General features: G+C 50.2%; 1 protein-coding gene across 1 annotated transcript in view; it reads left to right on the top strand.

Annotated features, from left to right (window-relative positions):
• Nucleotides 1-2930: 2930 nt before the first annotated feature.
• The window catches only part of C7H3orf70 (chromosome 7 C3orf70 homolog), a 90130-nt gene continuing 74557 nt past the window's right edge, over nucleotides 2931-18503 (top strand). Inside the window, exon 1 of the mRNA XM_083154382.1 lies at nucleotides 2931-2971. The gene's annotated coding sequence lies outside the window, so the exon portion shown is untranslated. The remainder of the gene's footprint in view (nucleotides 2972-18503) is intronic.

The following is an 18503-nucleotide window of genomic DNA, read 5'->3' as shown; positions in this document are numbered from 1 at the left end:
TAAGGGCCTGACTGGAAAAATAATCTAACTAATAACTCCTGAGCCAAAACTCGGGAGAGGGAGCATCTAACAGGACAGGCAACCTCGTCGCAAACCATGAGCGACCTAGTCACAAACATAAGACAAAAAATATACCACACAAGAGCACAATACCACACAACAAATAAGCCCAGCAAACCACACAAAAAGTACAATAGGTACTGAAATAAGAAATAACCCCACTGGGATAAGCGCCACCTTTGGGCGCACAACCTGCGGTGTACTCTGAACCGCTCATAGCACCTGCATGAGACATAAAGGAAAAAAACTGACCCCAATAACCTCCCAGTCAGAATATAAAAGTAGACAGCTGGGCTCCAAAGGTGGAGCACTTACAGTTTACCAGGACTGGGTACAGGCGTGAAGTAGGAGTCCAAAAAATATAGATGGTCCAACTACCGACTGAAGGCGACTGCAGGGGAACTGGAACAAAGCAGTCTGGGAACAGGAACAGGACTGGATGGCAGGAAGCAGCAAGGTGCCTGCAAAGAGAAACTATCCCGTCTGCTGAGGAGATTCAGAGTAAACGCTGCTTACGAAGAGCACATAATATTTTAAAAGACATAACCCATCCGGCTAACGGATTATTTGTGCTATTACCGTCAGGGAGGCGGTTCAGGTGCCTACGGAATAGGACGTCTAGGATGAAGAATAGCTTCTTTCCAAGGGCTATTGTTAAATTAAATAGGGAATGTAGCTTGGGTGGGGGATTAATGGGTTTTTAGTATTCATTGTATAATTGTAAACTGTATGGACTTCTGGTTTTTTATAATATGGATGTGTACGGATGGATGCTAAATGGAATTTTGTTGTCCTAATTTAGGATAATGACAATAAAGTTGTATCTATCTATCTATCTATCTATCTATCTATCTATCTAAACTATCACCAGCGGGGCTGGCCTGGAATGAATCCCTTAAAAGGGATTAGGTGATGAATCACCTGTGGAGAATCCGTTAAGCCCCCTGGTCTAAGTGCCTCAGCTGGAGAGAGGTGCACCTGTCTGGCGTCTCCTGTTACCCTGGTAACCGCCGGGAGGAAGTAGTATCGCTACCACACTTCGGCGTCCCTGGTTGCCAAGCAACTGGCAGCAAGGACTCAGATGCCGGGGAGAGCCGCTGCCGAGGCACCCGCACACCAGGAAAATGGCAAAACCGGGGGTGCTGCCAACACTAGGGCACTACTATGGGGCATACATTACTATGGGGCATTACAGTAACTAGGGCTCTTCCATGGGGTATAACAGTAACTTGGGCACTACTATGGGGAATTACTTACACTACTATGGGGTATAACAGTAACTAGGGCACTACTATGGGGCCTAACATTAACTAGGTCTCCACTATGGGGCCTAAAAGAAACTAGGGCACTACTATGGGGCCTAACAGTAACTAGGTCACTACTATGGGGCATTACAGTAACTAGGGCTCTTCCATGGGGTATAACAGTAACTTGGGCACTACTATGGGGAATTACTTACACTACTATGGGGTATAACAGTAACTAGGGCACTACTATGGGGCCTAACAGAAACTAGGCCCCACTGTGGGGCCTAACAGTAACTATGGCACTACAATGGGGTCTAACAGTAACTAGGGCACTACTATGGGGCCTAACAGTAACTATGGCAATAATATGGGGCATAACAGTAACTAGGACACTACTATGGGGCCTCACAGTAACTAGGTCACTACTATGGAGCCTAACAGTAACTAGGTCACTACTATGGAGCCTAACAGTAACTAGGGCAATAACATGGGGCCTAACAGTAACTAAGGCACTACTATGGGTATAATAGTAACTAATGCACTACTGTGGGGCATGACATACACTACTGTGGGGTATTACAGTAACTAGGACACTACTATGTGGCATAACAGTAACTAGGGCACTACTATGGGGCATAACAGTAACTAGCGCAGTAACATGGGGTGTAGCAGTAACTAGGGCAATACTGTGGGGCACAACATACACTACTATGGGGTATAACAGTAACAAAGGCACCTCTATGGGGTATAACACTATTAAGGGCACCACTATGAGGCATCACAAAAACTAGTGCACTACTATGGGGCCTAACAGTTACTAGGTCACTACTATGGGAAATAGCATACCCTACTATGGGGCAAAACAGGTTTGCATTGTGGGGAGTCTTGCCCTGTGCTGGGCGCCCCTCCCCCCCTCGCACACACACACATTACTGTCTACCCCCAGGAGTTGGAATTTTGGGAAAATTCCCCAAATGACAACTGAAGCTGAATCAGTCCCATTGTCTCCTAGCCGCAGATTCTCACTGCAGATAATTAGTAAGACAATAAAACGGATTATTTCATATCAGATAAGAGTCTCCGATTGCTGAGTGGGTGGTAATATGGTTATCCGACAATTGCTGTGATAATCTTAAGGCCCCCATACACTGTGCGATTTGGGCCCGATTTCACCCGATCCGGATGGATCGGGCAGTGAAATCGGCCCAAATCGTATGTGCAGACATGCCATCCGACCCGATGCGCGGTCCCGTGCGCATCGGGTCGGGGTCGGGAGGTCGGACGGGCTGCACATTTGGTAAATCTTATGTGCAGCCTGGAGGCGGGCGGGGGACGCGGCAAATGGGGAGATGAGCGGGGCGGGCTAATGCAAGGGGAGGCGCACTGACCTGTGCGGTGATCGCCGCAAGCAGCGCCGGAGCGGTGAACGTGGTGATGGGTACCAGAGACCCTGTAGCGTGGGGGAAGCCGGACAGCAGCGGGCGCACATAGAAATGAATGGACAGTCAGTGATTGGCTGAGAGGTCTCTCAGTCAGAGAGCTCCCAGCCAATCACTGGCTCTCCATTCATTTCTGTGTGTTTTATTACTATGTGCGCCCTCTGCTGCCCGTTCCGGCTTCCCCTACGCTACCCGGCAATCTGGTCCCCTCACACTCACAGTGCAGTAAGTAAACTCTCTGACTGTGCTTGCAGCCCGCGCCCCCCCCCTCCCGGCTCCCTCTGACAGCAGCTCTCTGGGGACTGCATGTGATGAATCGCAAGCGATTCATCACATGCAAAACTTGGCACATCAAGTGCCAAATTGTGTGTGACCCTCCCCGGGGAGTTGCCAGTAGATTAGGTCCGACTTGTCCTTCGGACAAGTCGGCCTAATGTATGGGGGCCTTTATTCCCATAGTTTAATAGAGTCTTAAATTATCTTCTGTTTTTGATCATTCTGCTAAACGCCCCAAAGGTTGTCTGGCGTCATAGCACCCCTCATTGTGGTACCCCACAGTGTATTATTATCCTGTGTCATCACTCTGGTGTTCTGGTATCACAGACACTGTTTACTATGTCCTTTATTAGTTGACCTATTTTACATATTTCGTAGAGTTTATTAAAGTGATAATAATAATAATAGTAGTTTGCAGCATTTCTCCCAGGGAATGAACGCACATTATATCACTGTTAGGATGCCCACACACGGATAGATATATGATCCAATCCAATATCTATCCAATTTCCTTGGAAATCCAGAACACCTCTGATCATGGCCACACGCAGAACGATTGAGTAAACGATCAGAGGGTTTACTCAATCGTTCAGTGCAGGGCCACCGACAGGGGTGTGCCAGGGCAGCTCCCCACAGTGGCACGGCACCCCCCCCCCGCACCCGCACAATGCATCCTCCACCCTTCGCCAGTGGCCAGGCACGCACAATACACAGTGCAGCCTGCAGAGCGCCTCTGTATCCTAGGCTCGGCGCTCTGCAGGCTGCACTGTGCAGTGAGTGCTCCGAGTCCCGACTGCCGATATGAAGGAGGGAGAAGATGCTGCGCTGCCCCTGCTTGAGTTTGGGAGATGTTGCACCGCCGCCACCACTGGTGAGTAATAGTAATTGGGGGGGGGGGTGCCTGCGTGCGAGGGGCGGCGCACACGAGGGGGGGCGGCACACGTGTGTGTGTGTGGGGGGGAAAGCCGCTGGGGGCCCGGGCTGAAGGACAGTCCCGGCCCCCAACATTACTAGTGGCGGCCCTGGTTCAGTGTGACCATGATCGGGGGTGTATGGAGTCCGCCCCTCCATCGCTGCACCCGCGCACCATGCCGCGACACCACAATCACCCCCAGCCGTTGGCAGACATGGAGAGAGGCCATCTCCTGCCCGCTGCTGGCCTCTCTCAGTTAGGGATGGCCATCGGTGTAGTCGCCTTAGATAGTTGCCATCGATGTCGATACTGCAACCAGCCTTTGACTGTAACATACTATGTAATGGATGAACATCGATAGTTTTACCTATCAACGGTCATCCATTCGCCTTGACTGACTGGCCCATAGGCCAGTCAGAATGTGAGGTCAGGGCTTCAGGGGTGTCGTGGGGCGGAGTTATGCTCTGTGTCCCGGGATCACGGTAAAAGAAAACAATATTTGGTTCTGTTGTGCCATCGATACAAACCATCTGGTTCTCCCCATTGATGGCAAAAGTATTCAACATCGGCCATAAGCCATCGATGATTTCGTATCATTGATGGTCAATGGACATCCCTACTCTCCGTGTCTGCCAGCGGCGGGGGTGAATGCGATGCAGTAGCGGGCGGTTGCAGGGGGTGCGGAGGGAGATGCGATGCCAGGACATGGCCACATTGTTCATCATATCTACACATGGAATGATGTGGCCATGATCCTGCACGATGGGTCACTCATCTTTCCAGGAATGACCCGCGGGCACCGGCATCAGATCGTCACCAAGCTCACACACCGGAAGGTTTAAACGATTGGTCGGAAACGGCCATATTGTGTAAAACATCTCACCGTGTGCGTGCACCTTTACATTGCCATTACAGTAGTACAATGTATATTGTGAATTGTAGTCACATTGTCATATGAAAAGATGTCTCATTGTTATTATATTTATTCATCAGAGCGAAGCCCGCCTTTGTAATTCAATTACATTAATTTATATCATGTTCTCAACCCTAACACAGAATAGTGTTTTACTCCCCCGATTTACTGATTAATCTTGTGTGATTAGCTCTCATTATTCAGTAGAGCCGCCTATAATGATCTCCGGCAGTGCTAATAATTTATTTATTACCATGTACTACATGATTGGCAAGCTATTATCTAGTGTGTGCGTGTGATACAGTATATATATATATATATATATATATATATATATATATATAGATATATATATATACTAGGTGATTCACACCGGCGTAAGGGGCTGCGCCCCCTTAATTTGTGAACGTTTGTATATGAGAAAGATGGTTAGAATTGTATGTAAGATACCTGTATTGCAACTTGAGTTATAGGTGAAATGTGTTAAATAGAGAACATATGATGTGGAAGGGGGTGTGTATTGTTTTGTTTAATTAAAAAGCGGTTACAGAGTAAGATGTATATTGATAGTGTGGAGGGTACAGTAACATTTGTGGGTGTGTGGGGGGGTGTGCGTGTTGTTTAGGTGTGTGTGTGTGCAATAGTATAGTAGGGTGTTTTTGAGTCAGCGGCTCCCCACTGGCGGAGGTCACGACATAGGAAAACAGGAGGCTGGGTAGTGATAGGGGTGTGTGGGCATAAGGGGGACTAAAGAGGAGGGTGGGAGACACAGTGCAGCTTCTGCCAGTGGGTGAGGGTCCAGCGTGGCAGCACAGGAGTACAGGACGGTGGCCCTGAGTCAGTGTCTCCTCCTCCTACTGGGTGGGATGGGAGCTAGGGTGCATGAGAGCAGGAGGCTGGGCTATGAGGCATGATAGGGGTATGTTGGCAACACAGTGTCAGCGACTCCGGAGTGGTGGAAGTTACGGTTCAGGAGAGCAGGAAGCTGGGTAGTGATAGGGGTGTGTGGGCATACGGGGGGGGGGGGGAATCGCGGGAGGGGGGCGGTGGGTTGCCGTGAATTGCGCGGGGGGGAGGTGGGGGTGTCCGCAAATCGCGGAAGGGGGGCTCGCGGGGGGGTGTGCCACAAATTGCGGGGGGTGGGTGCCGCGAATCGCGGGAGGTTGCAGGGGCGGGGTTGCTGCGAATAGCGGGAGGGGGGGTCGCGAATCGCGGGAGGGGGTGTTGCTGGGGGGGTGCCGCGAATCGTGGGGGGTGGGTGTGGCCGCGAATCGTGGGAGGGGGGTGCCGCGAATGGCAGGAGGGGGGGTCGCGGGGGGTGCCGCGAATCATGGGAGGGGGGCGGGGTTGTTTTGCCGCGAATCGCGGGAGGGGGGGCGGGGTTTTTTGCCATGAATCACGGGAGGGGGGGTCGCGGGGGGGGGTCCTTGTGGGGCACTCACCTGGTGGCTGTGGAGTAGGTTCCTGGGCAACATGGGGAGGCAGAGGGTTTCTGGCACTGTGGGCTCACTGGGCTGGTTCTCTGTCATGTGAGTCAGAGGCTCCACCCAGCGTTAGAGACACACTCACACACTTTGAGTGACAGATGTAGCCAAATATATAAGATATACAGTATATATATATATATATATATATATATATATATATATATATATATATATATACTGTATAACCTCATTCACAGGGAAGCATCCTGAATTGTATAACCCAGGGCCGGTATATGGCTTTCCCCTGGCTTGCAAGACTGATGTCTGATTTAGAATACTGACAAGACTCCACTGCTGCCCGGCGGCTGCCCGACATGTTGAATATTATCATCATGACTGCACCACCCTCTGCACAGCTGGCACAATGGGTCCTAAAATACTAATCGCGGTAATACTGGAATAGACAGAAAACATGGGGTTAAATGTATAAGGGTGCGATCACTTACATGGTGAATACAACCTGGTTTTGCCTCGTAAATGATTGCCACTTTATTACGGCCTTTCTTGGATGAACACCTTACATTTACCACCTGATTGGGATGCTCCCCCTTTACATCCTGTCTGAGCCATTCCACAGGATTCAGTATTAAATCCCGGCGGTCGGGATCCCGGCGTTCAGAATCCCGACGCTGGAATCCCGACCAACGAAAGCGGGCACGCAGCGGGCCCGGTGCCTCGCTACGCTCGGCACACTAATTTATTCTCCCTCCGGGGGTGTCGTGGACACCCCCGGAGGGAGAAAGTGTCGGGATTTCGGCGATCGGGATTCCAGCGTCGGGATTCTGAACGCCGGGATGCCGACCGCCGGGAATTACACTGCATCCCATTCCACATTAGGTAAAATCAGACTTTCCATTCTGGATTAGGGGGGAGATGTATCAAGCCTCTGAGCGATATGGAGACGTTGAACAGGGTGACTGTTCAACGTCTCCATAAATTATAAATGTCAGTTAGGAGCCATCTGGTTGCTTCATTCAAGTTCTCCACTTTATCTCTCAAAGGTTTGATACACTTCCCCCACAAAGCTCTAAAATCAATTATACAAGTGAGCTCAGCGCCCCCTGCGGCTGTGCGGCAGCCATGATGCCTATGATGAAAGGACAGGAGACCACTTAAGACAAAAGTGCCTTAATGTCGCTGTCTGTCCTGGACAAGGGCTGCAGCCTCCGATCAATATATTACATCTCTGCTTTGTGTCCCTTTGATATGTTATTGATGGAACCTCAGGAGGCTCGGTAATGTTTACTGATGTTGTGGTTACTATGCCGCTGTAATCATCGCTGCATGATTCCCAGACACTTCATACAGATTGGAAGAGTTTTGGATTGTGCCCCACATACAGCAGTGGCGTATCTATAGAAGGTGCAATGTGCACGGTGCACACGGGCCCCTGATTCACAGGGGGCCACATCACACACGCTGCACCCATTTTTTTTAATACTTACCCCTCTGGCGATGAACGCAGCACCAATGGCGGCATTGCTGAAAAAAATGGCCGCTGCACCATTTTTCTAGCGTTCTGTGCATGCGCCGTATATTCTGTGCCCTCTAAAGCTCAGACTCTGCTGCGCTGTGTACCGGTGCAGCACTATGGAGAGGGGTCGACTACTATAGGTTGACACAGCTTAGGTCAAAACCAGAAATAGGTTGACATGTCTAAGGTCGACATGGATGGAAGATCGACACAATCTTTAGGTCGAAAATGGCTAGGTCGACAGTGAAAAGGTCAACTTGGGGTTTTCACCTGACAGGCAGTATTTCGTGCCCTACGGTCCACTAGGGCATGGAGGGAGACCTTTTGACTGTCGACCTAAGCTAAGTCGACTTTTGGTTGGTCGATTGTTCCATGCCCGAGAGAAGAAGGGCCTGGACGGGAGGCTGCACACGGGCCTCTGCCCCTGGCTATCAGTACACCTCTGGGCTTTTATTTGTACAGTACCCGGGAGCCGCAGTTTGCCTGCATCTGATCTACACCAGAAAGACGCCATTACTCCTCCGTACACAGGAGGGACCTCGTTTCCGTCACTTCGAGGGCATGTTCAGTATACCTGGAGAGAGGGTGACACTGGGGTGAGGGCCACATTTCAATCATGACAATGTCAACATGGGCGTAATGTCGACATGGAGTATGTCTGCATGTTTGCCGTCTCAACACTGACCACTCCGACATCCAGCATGTCAACACTGACCACTCCGACACTGATTACTTTTAGGTTTAGTGGGGACTTACCTGGTTCAAGTGGTCCAATGGCTCTACCGGTGTCTTCCGGGTCTGACGGTGACATCCTGATAACTACATTAGAAACTTTCACATATATCAAGCGCTTTAACAAGGTACAGGAGGGAGGAGCAGCAGAACAGGAGGACATGCACTGACACTGGAGGGAGGAAGATTCAGGGGAAATGTGAGGAAGAATTACTTCACAGAAAGAGTAGTAGATAAGTGGAATAGCCTCCCATCAGAGGTGGTAGACGCAAATACAGTAGTACAATGTAAACATGCTTGGGATAGGCATATTGATATCCTTACAAAAAAATAAGGATCAAATTTTATTTGAGGTAACGTTTAAAAAAGGGGCAGACTAGATGGGCCAAGTAGTTCTTATCTGCCGTCAAATTCTATGTTTCTATGTACATTTGGCATCTTAACTAGAGGGACAAATGAATATATGATTTGGGAGACTCACACATACCACCTCCACTTCACCAGCGCTTAAAGCATAGTTACCTCCCCTCCTGCATTCTGCAGGAGACTCCTTGAAATAGCAGCAATCTCCCTCTCTCCCTCATTAGCCTAGCAATCTCCCACATGTAAGCTAGCCCACATTACACTGTTACACCAGTTACCTCCCCTCCTGCATTCTGCAGGAGACTCCCTGACACAGCAGCAATCTCCCTCTCTCCCTCATTAGTCTAGCAATCTCCCTCATGTCACCTAGCCCACATTACATGGTTACATTATAGTTACCTCCTTCCTTGGATTCTGCAGGAGACTCCCTGACACAGCAGCCATCTCCCTCTCTCCCTCATTAGTCTAGCAATCTCCCTCATGTCACCTAACCCACATTACACTGTTGCACCATAGTTACCTCCCCTCCTGCATTCTGCAGGAGACTCCCTGACACAGCAGCAATCTCCCTCTCTCCCTCATTAGTCTAGCAATCTCCCTCATGTCACCTAGCTTACATTACACTGTTACATCATAGTTACCTCCCCTCCTGCATTCTGCAGGAGACTCCCTGACATAGCAGCAATCTCCTTCTCTCCCTCATTAGACTAACAATCTCCCTCATGTCACCTAGCCCACATTACACTTTTACATCATAGTTTCCTTCCCTCCTGCATTCTGCAGGAGACTCCCTAACATAGCAGCAATCTCCCTCTCTCCCTCATTAGTCTAGCAATCTCCCTCATGTCACCTAGCCAACAATACACTGTTACATCATAGTTACCTCCCCTCCTGCATTCTGCAGGAGACTCCCTGACATAGCAGCAATCTCCCTCATTAGTCTAGCAATCTCCCTCATGTCACCTAGCCCATTACACTGTTACATCATAGTTACCTCCCCTCCTGCATTCTGCCGGAGACTCCCTGACATAGCAGCAATCTCCCTCTCTCCCTCATTAGTCTAGCAATATCCCTCATGTCACCTAGCCCACATTACACTGTTACATCATAGTTACCTCTCTCCTGCATTCTGCAGGAGACTCCCTGAAATAGCAGCAATCTCCCTCACTCCCTCATTATTCTAGCAATCTTCCTCATGTCACCTAGCCCACATTACACTGTTACATTTTTTTAGGGGAAAAGGAATGAGAGACAGATACATTTACATTGAATCATCTGCACCATTTCCCAGCACTTTACCAAGTATAGTAGCTCTTACTAACTGCTTTGGGGCTCATCTACATTTGGAGCTTGATAGTGGGGGTGTCGTGGGGGTGCTTTTAACAATGTAAGCACCCATTACGGTGCTTATACAATTACATATCTTATAAGGGGGCCATTTAACATTGAAAGCACCCATTAGGGTGCTTATACAATTTAACATTGTATACCAGGGGTGGCCAACCGGTCAGAGGTAAAGAGCCGAAAAATATCGGTAGTCAAGCTAAAGAGCCGACATCATGCGCGCGCCGAAGGCACATGCGCCAAAAAAAGGGGCGTAGTCTATTTTGACCCCTTGGGTGGGTGTGATACAAATATGCCTCCAATAGTGCAGTGCCATATATACATATGCCCCCAATAGTGCCAGATACACATATGCCCCCCACGGTGCCAGGTATGCACCACACGGTGCCGGGTATGCACCCACAGTGCCAAAAAGCTGGTATGCCCCCACAGTGCCACAAACTGCTATGCCCCCACAGTGCCACAAACTGCTATGCCCCCACAGTGCAAATTTCCCAGCAGCAGCACTCACCATTGTTGCTGCTGCTGCCAGGTGGGGACAGTCTGGTGTCCCCCTGCAGTCCTCCTGTCATGTCACCGATGGGAGGAGAGCACAGCTACACTGCGCGTCTCCTTCCCCCTCATTTCCCTGTGACTGGGCCGTCCACCAATCAAAGCTCGCTGTCCGGCTCCTGATTGGCTGCTGGCCCACGAGCTCTGCTTGGCGGATGGCCCAGTCACAAGGATGCACAGTAAGGGGTAGGAGAGATGCGCGATGCGTGCTCTCCTCCCCTCAGAAGGAGAAGGGATTCAGGGAACCGGCAGCAGGGGGGACTGGGACAGACGGTGGGCGGCGGGCAGCAGTGGGAGCAGGAGCCGCACTTTACAAGGGGGAGAGCCGCATGAGGCTCAAGAGCCACAGGTTGGCCACCACTGTTGTATACCATCGCATTGTATAGCATAAATTGTATAACATCGGGTGCCATCGCGTCGCATCGCATACCATTGTAAGGCTTATGGGATACGATGTGATGGGCGCCGTGCTAGGAAACAAGTACCGATTTTTTATATATATTCTTGGTATTTTTGACATACTTTATAAACTCAGAACTCCGGCATATACGCTCAGTGGCGGATTTAGGGGGGGGATACCCGGGCACGTGCCCCCCCTGTCATATAATTTTGTAGCTGAGGACCAGGGCTTTCCAACGAGCCCAGCCCCGTGTCTCTAGCCCCCCGGGAACCAGAGACATCGCCTGGCAAAGCTGTAACTTTTTTTCCCCATAGGACAATATGGGACCCATCAATTCTGACCCCCACCCAGTTCCGACGGCTGTCAGTTCCCGCCCTAGCATCACAGAAGCTTATGGTTGATCTCATTCAATACCAAATCGCTGGGCCTTCAATATGATACCAGGCTGGTCCACATCGGTCAATCAGTTCCAGAGATATTGCATGTAAACCGATTATTATTTTTGAAATGTAATTTCATGGCTGTTTGAGGGCAGATTACTCTGGAACCAAGCACCCCAGTTTCACTGGACCTAAATCATTCAAAGCCCACTCAACATTTCTTCAATATGATACTTGTCTCATGTAAATGGGTCAATTGGTTCCGAAGATATAGCCGGTTAAATGAGATAACTGGTTAAAGGGGGGGAGGGGTGGTTTTTCTCTCCCCCTCACACCAGAAAATGCCGGGACTAGGCTGGTGTAAAAGGGGCCAACCTGGGAATGCATTTTCTGGTGTGAAAGGGGTATTATTTCAAATAGCCGGGACCTGCAGTGCTCTGAATACAGCCAGGCTCTGCCACTGTCAGTGGCTATCACTTATGCCTGGCGGCGGCTGTCCCACATTTACCGCGAGCATGTATTCCCCCTTGGCAATGAGCATGTAATCTCAAATGGCAATGAGCATGGAACCTCTGGCAATGAGCATGGAACCCTTGGCAATGAGCATGTAGATAAGCAGCACTTGTAGCATAATTTTTAAAAAGCATTATGGTGTTTGGCAGGGCCGTTTCTAGAGGCGGACAAGCCGTGCAGCAGCCCGGGGCGCCGCACGGCTTGTCCGCCTCTGTTTGACAGCCGGGGCGCCCTGCAGCTCTCCCAACGCCGCGGCCGCCGCAGCCTCCTCCCCGGCGTCTGACTCCACAGTCCACACACAACAAGCAGAGGGAGGGGAGGGGAACGCATCATGCGTCTCTCCTTCCCCCTCGCTCAGTGTGTCACTGGGCTGTCAGCCTATCAGAGCTCGCGGGCTGGCAGCCATTAAGGAGCCAGCCCGCGGGGTATGAATGGCTGATGGGCGACAGGACAGACAGGTACAACTACACAGTGAAGGGGAAGGAAAGAAGCGCGATGCGCTCCGCTCCCCTCCCCATGGAAGCAGCGCTGCAGCAGCACTCCCCAAGGAAGCAGAGGCAGAGGCGATGGCACAGACACAGACACAGTGAGTTTGGCACTGTGGGGGCATAGATCTATGGCACTGTGGGGGCATATTTGGCACTGTGGGGGCATACATCTGTGGCGCTGTGGGGGCATATTGGGCACTGTGGGGGCATATATCTGTGGCACTGTGGGGGCATATGTTTGGCACTGTGGGGGCATATGTTTTGCACTATGGGGTCATAAGTGTGGCACTGTGGGGGCATATGTGGCGCTGTGGGGGCATATGTGGCGCTGTGGGGGCATATCTGGCGCTGTGGGGGCATATCTGGCGCTGTGGGGGCATATCTGGCACTGTGGGGGCATATATGTGTGGCACTGTGGGGGCATATGTGTGGCACTGTGGGGGTATATATTTGTGGCACTGTGGGGGCATGTCTGGCACTGTGGGGGCATATTTGGCACTGGTGGCATATGTGTGGCACTGTGGGGGCATAGCTGTCACTGTGGGGGCATATATGTGTGGCGCTGTGGGGGCATATCTGGCACTGTGGGGGCATATTAGTAAACGGCATCAGTTGTGCGTCAGCGGCGCGTGGGGCATAATTTGTAATGGCCATTACGGTGTGTGGTCTAATGGGCATCACGGTGTGCGACATAATGTGTAATTGTCATCACGGTGTGTGCGACATAATGTGTAAATGTCATCACGGTGTGTGCGACATAATGTGTAAATGTCATCACGGTGTGTGACATAATGTGTAATTGTCATCACGGTGTGCGGCGTAATGTATAATTGTCATCACGGATAAATAGTGTATAATGATTTAAGTAGCCTGTCATTGTTTGGCCTTGATCTGTGAGGTGTACTAAGTCCCTGTGTGGCCTTCAGCCGGCCAACTTAAGTGCGGGAGGACAATGACAATTCTGGTCATGCAGGATGCAAACGTGTGATGTAAGGCAATTGTTTTCCTGCTAGACCACGCCCTTATATTAAGCCACACCCTTTTTAAATGAAGCCACACCCCCGCAGTACCGTGTTATGTTTTTGGTTGGGGGGGGCGCATTTTTTTTCCTTCGCCCTGGGTGCTAAATTGTCTAGAAACGGCCCTGGTGTTTGGCATAATACATAATGGACATAATGGCATGGACATTATAGTAAATGTTTAATGCGTGCCTTTGGTGGACAATGTCCCTGTTTATGAAGCATATTGTGAATTTTGGCTTAATCTGTGTGGCATTATGTGAATTTTGGTTCAATCCGTGTGGTATTATGTGAATTTTGTCTCAATCCGTGTGGTATTATGTGAATTTTGGCTCAATCCATTTGGCATCATATGTAAGGGGCAAGTATAATGGGGTCTAGTATTTTGTTGCATAATGAGTTGAAGTTGTATATGGTGTTGTACACTACACTCAAGGACACGTCCCCTGTTGAGTGGTCACACCCCCTTTTCCGGAGCGGGCCTTCGGCGCGCGCACAACTACATCCTTCACTTTTGTCGCCATGGTGGGCCTGCGTACTTTAAACACCAGGGCCTATTTATAATCCCATTCCCACCCTCCCTCTGCCGCTCTCTTAGCATGTACACTGGCACCACTAACACCTCCCCTCCCCCACCTAAACCCTCTTTTGTCATGGTGCCCCCCCTGTCATTTTATCCTGGATCCGCCCCTGTATACGCTAGTATGACAGGAAAGACTGTGCCTCACCCCACCGCACGCCACTTCTGATAAGCCAGCGGGGGCCCTCAGACAGGTGAAACAAGATCCTCATAAGCAGCAACTTTACCAAGTGAAAACAGCAATGCGGCCGTGGAAAACAATATCAGTGAAACATCGGGTAAAATTGCGAAAACAAAATGAATGTTTTTACCACTAACTGACTACCCTTCAAAACATTGCGGGCGCATCCTGGGGCAGGAGCCCACATGCGGGGTGGCCTTGCTCTGTGCTCTCCCCCACATTATCACCCCCCAATGCTTAGTACATCTCCCCCACATTATCACTCCCCAATGCTTAGTACATCTCCCCCACATTATCACTCCCCAATGCTTAGTACATCTCCCCACATTATCACTCCCCAATGCTTAGTACATCTCCCCCACATTATCACCCCCAATGCTTAGTACATCTCCCCTACATTATCACCCCCCAATGCTTAGTACATCTCCCCCACATTATCACTCCCCAATGCTTAGTACATCTCCCCCACATTATCACCCCCCAATGATTAGTACATCTCCCCCACATTATCACTCCCCAATGCTTAGTACATCTCCCCCACATTATCACTCCCCAATGCTTAGTACATCTCCCCCACATTATCACTCCCCAATGCTTAGTACATCTCCCCCACATTATCACTCCCCAATGCTTAGTACATCTCCCCCACATTATCACTCCCCAATGATTAGTACATCTCCCCACATTATCACTCCCCAATGCTTAGTACATCTCCCCCACATTATCACCCCCAATGCTTAGTACATCTCCCCTACATTATCACCCCCCAATGCTTAGTACATCTCCCCCACATTATCACTCCCCAATGCTTAGTACATCTCCCCCACATTATCACCCCCCAATGATTAGTACATCTCCCCCACATTATCACTCCCCAATGCTTAGTACATCTCCCCCACATTATCACTCCCCAATGCTTAGTACATCTCCCCCACATTATCACTCCCCAATGCTTAGTACATCTCCCCCACATTATCACTCCCCAATGCTTAGTACATCTCCCCCACATTATCACTCCCCAATGATTAGTACATCTCCCCCACATTATCACTCCCCAATGCTTAGTACATCTCCCCCACATTATCACTCCCCAATGCTTAGTACATCTCCCCCACATTATCACTCCCCAATGCTTAGTACATCTCCCCCACATTATCACCCCCCAATGCTTAGTACATCTCCCCCACATTATCACCCCCAATGATTAGTACATCTCCCCCACATTATCACTCCCCGATGCTTAGTACATCTCCCCCACATTATCACCCCCCAATGCTTAGTACATCTCCCCCACATTATCACCCCCCAATGCTTAGTACATCTCCCCCACATTATCACCCCCCAATGCTTAGTACATCTCCCCCACATTATCACCCCCCAATGCTTAGTACATCTCCCCCACATTATCACTCCCCAATGCTTAGTACATCTCCCCCACATTATCACTCCCCAATGCTTAGTACATCTCCCCCACATTATCACTCCCCAATGCTTAGTACATCTCCCCCACATTATCACCCCCCAATGCTTAGTACATCTCCCCCACACTATCACCCCCCGATGCTTAGTACATCTCCCCCAAATTATCACCCCCAATGCTTAGTACATCTCCCCCACATTATCACCCCCAAATGCTTAGTACATCTCCCCCACATTATCATTCCCCAATGCTTAGTACATCTCCCCCACATTATCACCCCCCAATGCTTAGTACATCTCCCCCACACTATCACCCCCCGATGCTTAGTACATCTCCTCCACATTATCACCCCCCAATGCTTAGTACATCTCCCCCACATTATCACCCCCCAATGCTTAGTACATCTCCCCCACATTATCACCCCCCAATGCTTAGTACATCTCCCCCACATTATCACCCCCCATTGCTTAGTACATCTCCCCCACATTATCACTCCCCAATGCTTAGTACATCTCCCCCACATTATCACCCCCCATTGCTTAGTACATCTCCCCCACATTATCACTCCCCAATGCTTAGTACATCTCCCCCACATTATCACCCCCCAATGCTTAGTACATCTCCCACACATTATCACCCCCCAATGCTTAGTACATCTCCCGGTACTTTTTTCCTATCTGGGCGCCCGCTACGTTAATTGCGCACCATGCTATTCTCCGTATAAAAATCGGATCGCATCGCATCGGATACCACAAATGCACATACACGATATTGAACTATGCGATGCGATGCGATCCGATTTCGTTCCCGCTTTTATGGTTGGCCCATAGGATATATAGGAAACCCCCCCTGATGGTTTAAAATGCGCCTCCATTGTTAACGCCACCCCAGTATTGACGTCAACCCAAAGCGTGGCGAGCGCAGCGAGCCCCGCGAGGGGCGGCGGTACGCGTCCTCCGACTTTTTCATACCCCCACTATCCACGTCGGCGTGGAGTTGAGAATAGAATAGTGTGGCGAGCGCAGCGAGCCACCGAGCCCGAAGCGTGGCGAGCGCAGCGAGCCCCGCGAGGGGACGCGGATACTTCACAGGTATCCGTGTCCCCTCGTGGGCTTCACAGGTATCCGCGTCCCCTCGCGGGGCTCGCTGCGCTCGCCACGCTTCGGGCTCGGTGGCTCGCTGCGCTCGCCACACTATTCTATTCTCAACTCCACGCCGACGTGGATAGTGGGGGTATGAAAAAGTCGGAGGACGCGTACCGCTGCGCTCGCCACGCTTCGGGTTGACGTCAATACTGGGGTGGCGTTAACAATGGAGGCGCATTTTAAACCATCAGGGGGGGGTTTCCTATACAAATCGTGGGTTTGCGGGGTTATTACATTGAAATCAATGTAAAATCGGGTCTCAGGGACCATTTAACATTGATTCCAATGTAAAAATCGGGGTTGATCGCGTCACCGCATGCGATGCGATCCGATTTAAAATGAAATCGGATCGGATAGCATCGTATGCCATCGTACATCATCGAGTACCGAATCCGATGCAATGCGATCCGATTTCATTACGGTGCCGTACGTAGAAAACCTGGGCGCCCAGATAGGAAACAAGTACCCATCTCCCCCACATTATCACCCCCCAATGCTTAGTACATCTCCCCCACATGATTGCCCCCCAATGCTTAGTACATCTCCCCCACATTATCACCCCCCAATGCTTAGTACATCTCCCCCACATGATTGCCCCCCAATGCTTAGTACATCTCCCCCACATTATCACCCCCCCAATGCTTAGTACATCTCCCCCACATTATCACCCCCCAATGCTTAGTACATCTCCCCCACATTATCACCCCCAATGCTTAGTACATCTCCCACACATTATCACCCCCAATGCTTAGTACATCTCCCCCACATTATCACCCCCCCAATGATTAGTACATCTCCCCCACATTATCACTCTCCTATGCTTAGTGCATCTCCCCCACAGAAGTGTATCTGTTAGTGTTTATTGTAATCGGAATCATTATGACTGAAGGATCCATCAAACCCCTTGAAGTGCTTCAGCGATATAAACAGCTGCGCGTCCTCTCCTCGCCGTGACATCAAGCACAGACTCTGCCGATCACCCTCTCTAAGTGCATTTCCGTGTTGTACTGCCTGGCTTTATCATTCCACGGTTCATTGCTCCGCAGCATCAATTTCATTGTTAATTATGGCCTGGCAGTGACAGGCTCCTCTCAGGATTACCGAGACTCATCCTAACTGGCATGTATAATAAGGCAGTGTCAGGGGCGGCTTCAGTCTTGGCTGACCCACTCGCTATTCATCTGGACAAGATTTGTGAACTTTAGTGGCGTGAATATATTTAGTTGCAGTAATATATTCACCAGCATCGCTGATACATGAGAGGCTATTGTGTTGCTTTAGACCATTGATGAGCACTTAACCAGCTACAGCGGCAGTGGATATTTCCTGTTACTGACTACACCTTACGGTACGCCACAGCATCTCAACAGCAGCATCTTATTTCCTGCATCCTTTGGCACGCTGCTGCAGAGAATCTCACTGGTCAGCATCTTATTTCCTGCATGCTGCAGCAGCGAATCTCACTGGTCAGCATCTTATTTCCTGCACGCTGCAGCAGCACATCTCACTGGTCAGCATCTTATTTCCGGCACCTAACGGCACGCTGCAGCAGCGCATCTCACTGGTCAGCATCTTAT

The sequence above is a fragment of the Crinia signifera genome, chromosome 7 (assembly GCF_055691185.1).
Source record: "Crinia signifera chromosome 7, ASM5569118v1, whole genome shotgun sequence".
NCBI classification, from domain to species: domain Eukaryota; kingdom Metazoa; phylum Chordata; class Amphibia; order Anura; family Myobatrachidae; genus Crinia; species Crinia signifera.
This window is presented reverse-complemented; position numbering and strand designations above follow the sequence as displayed.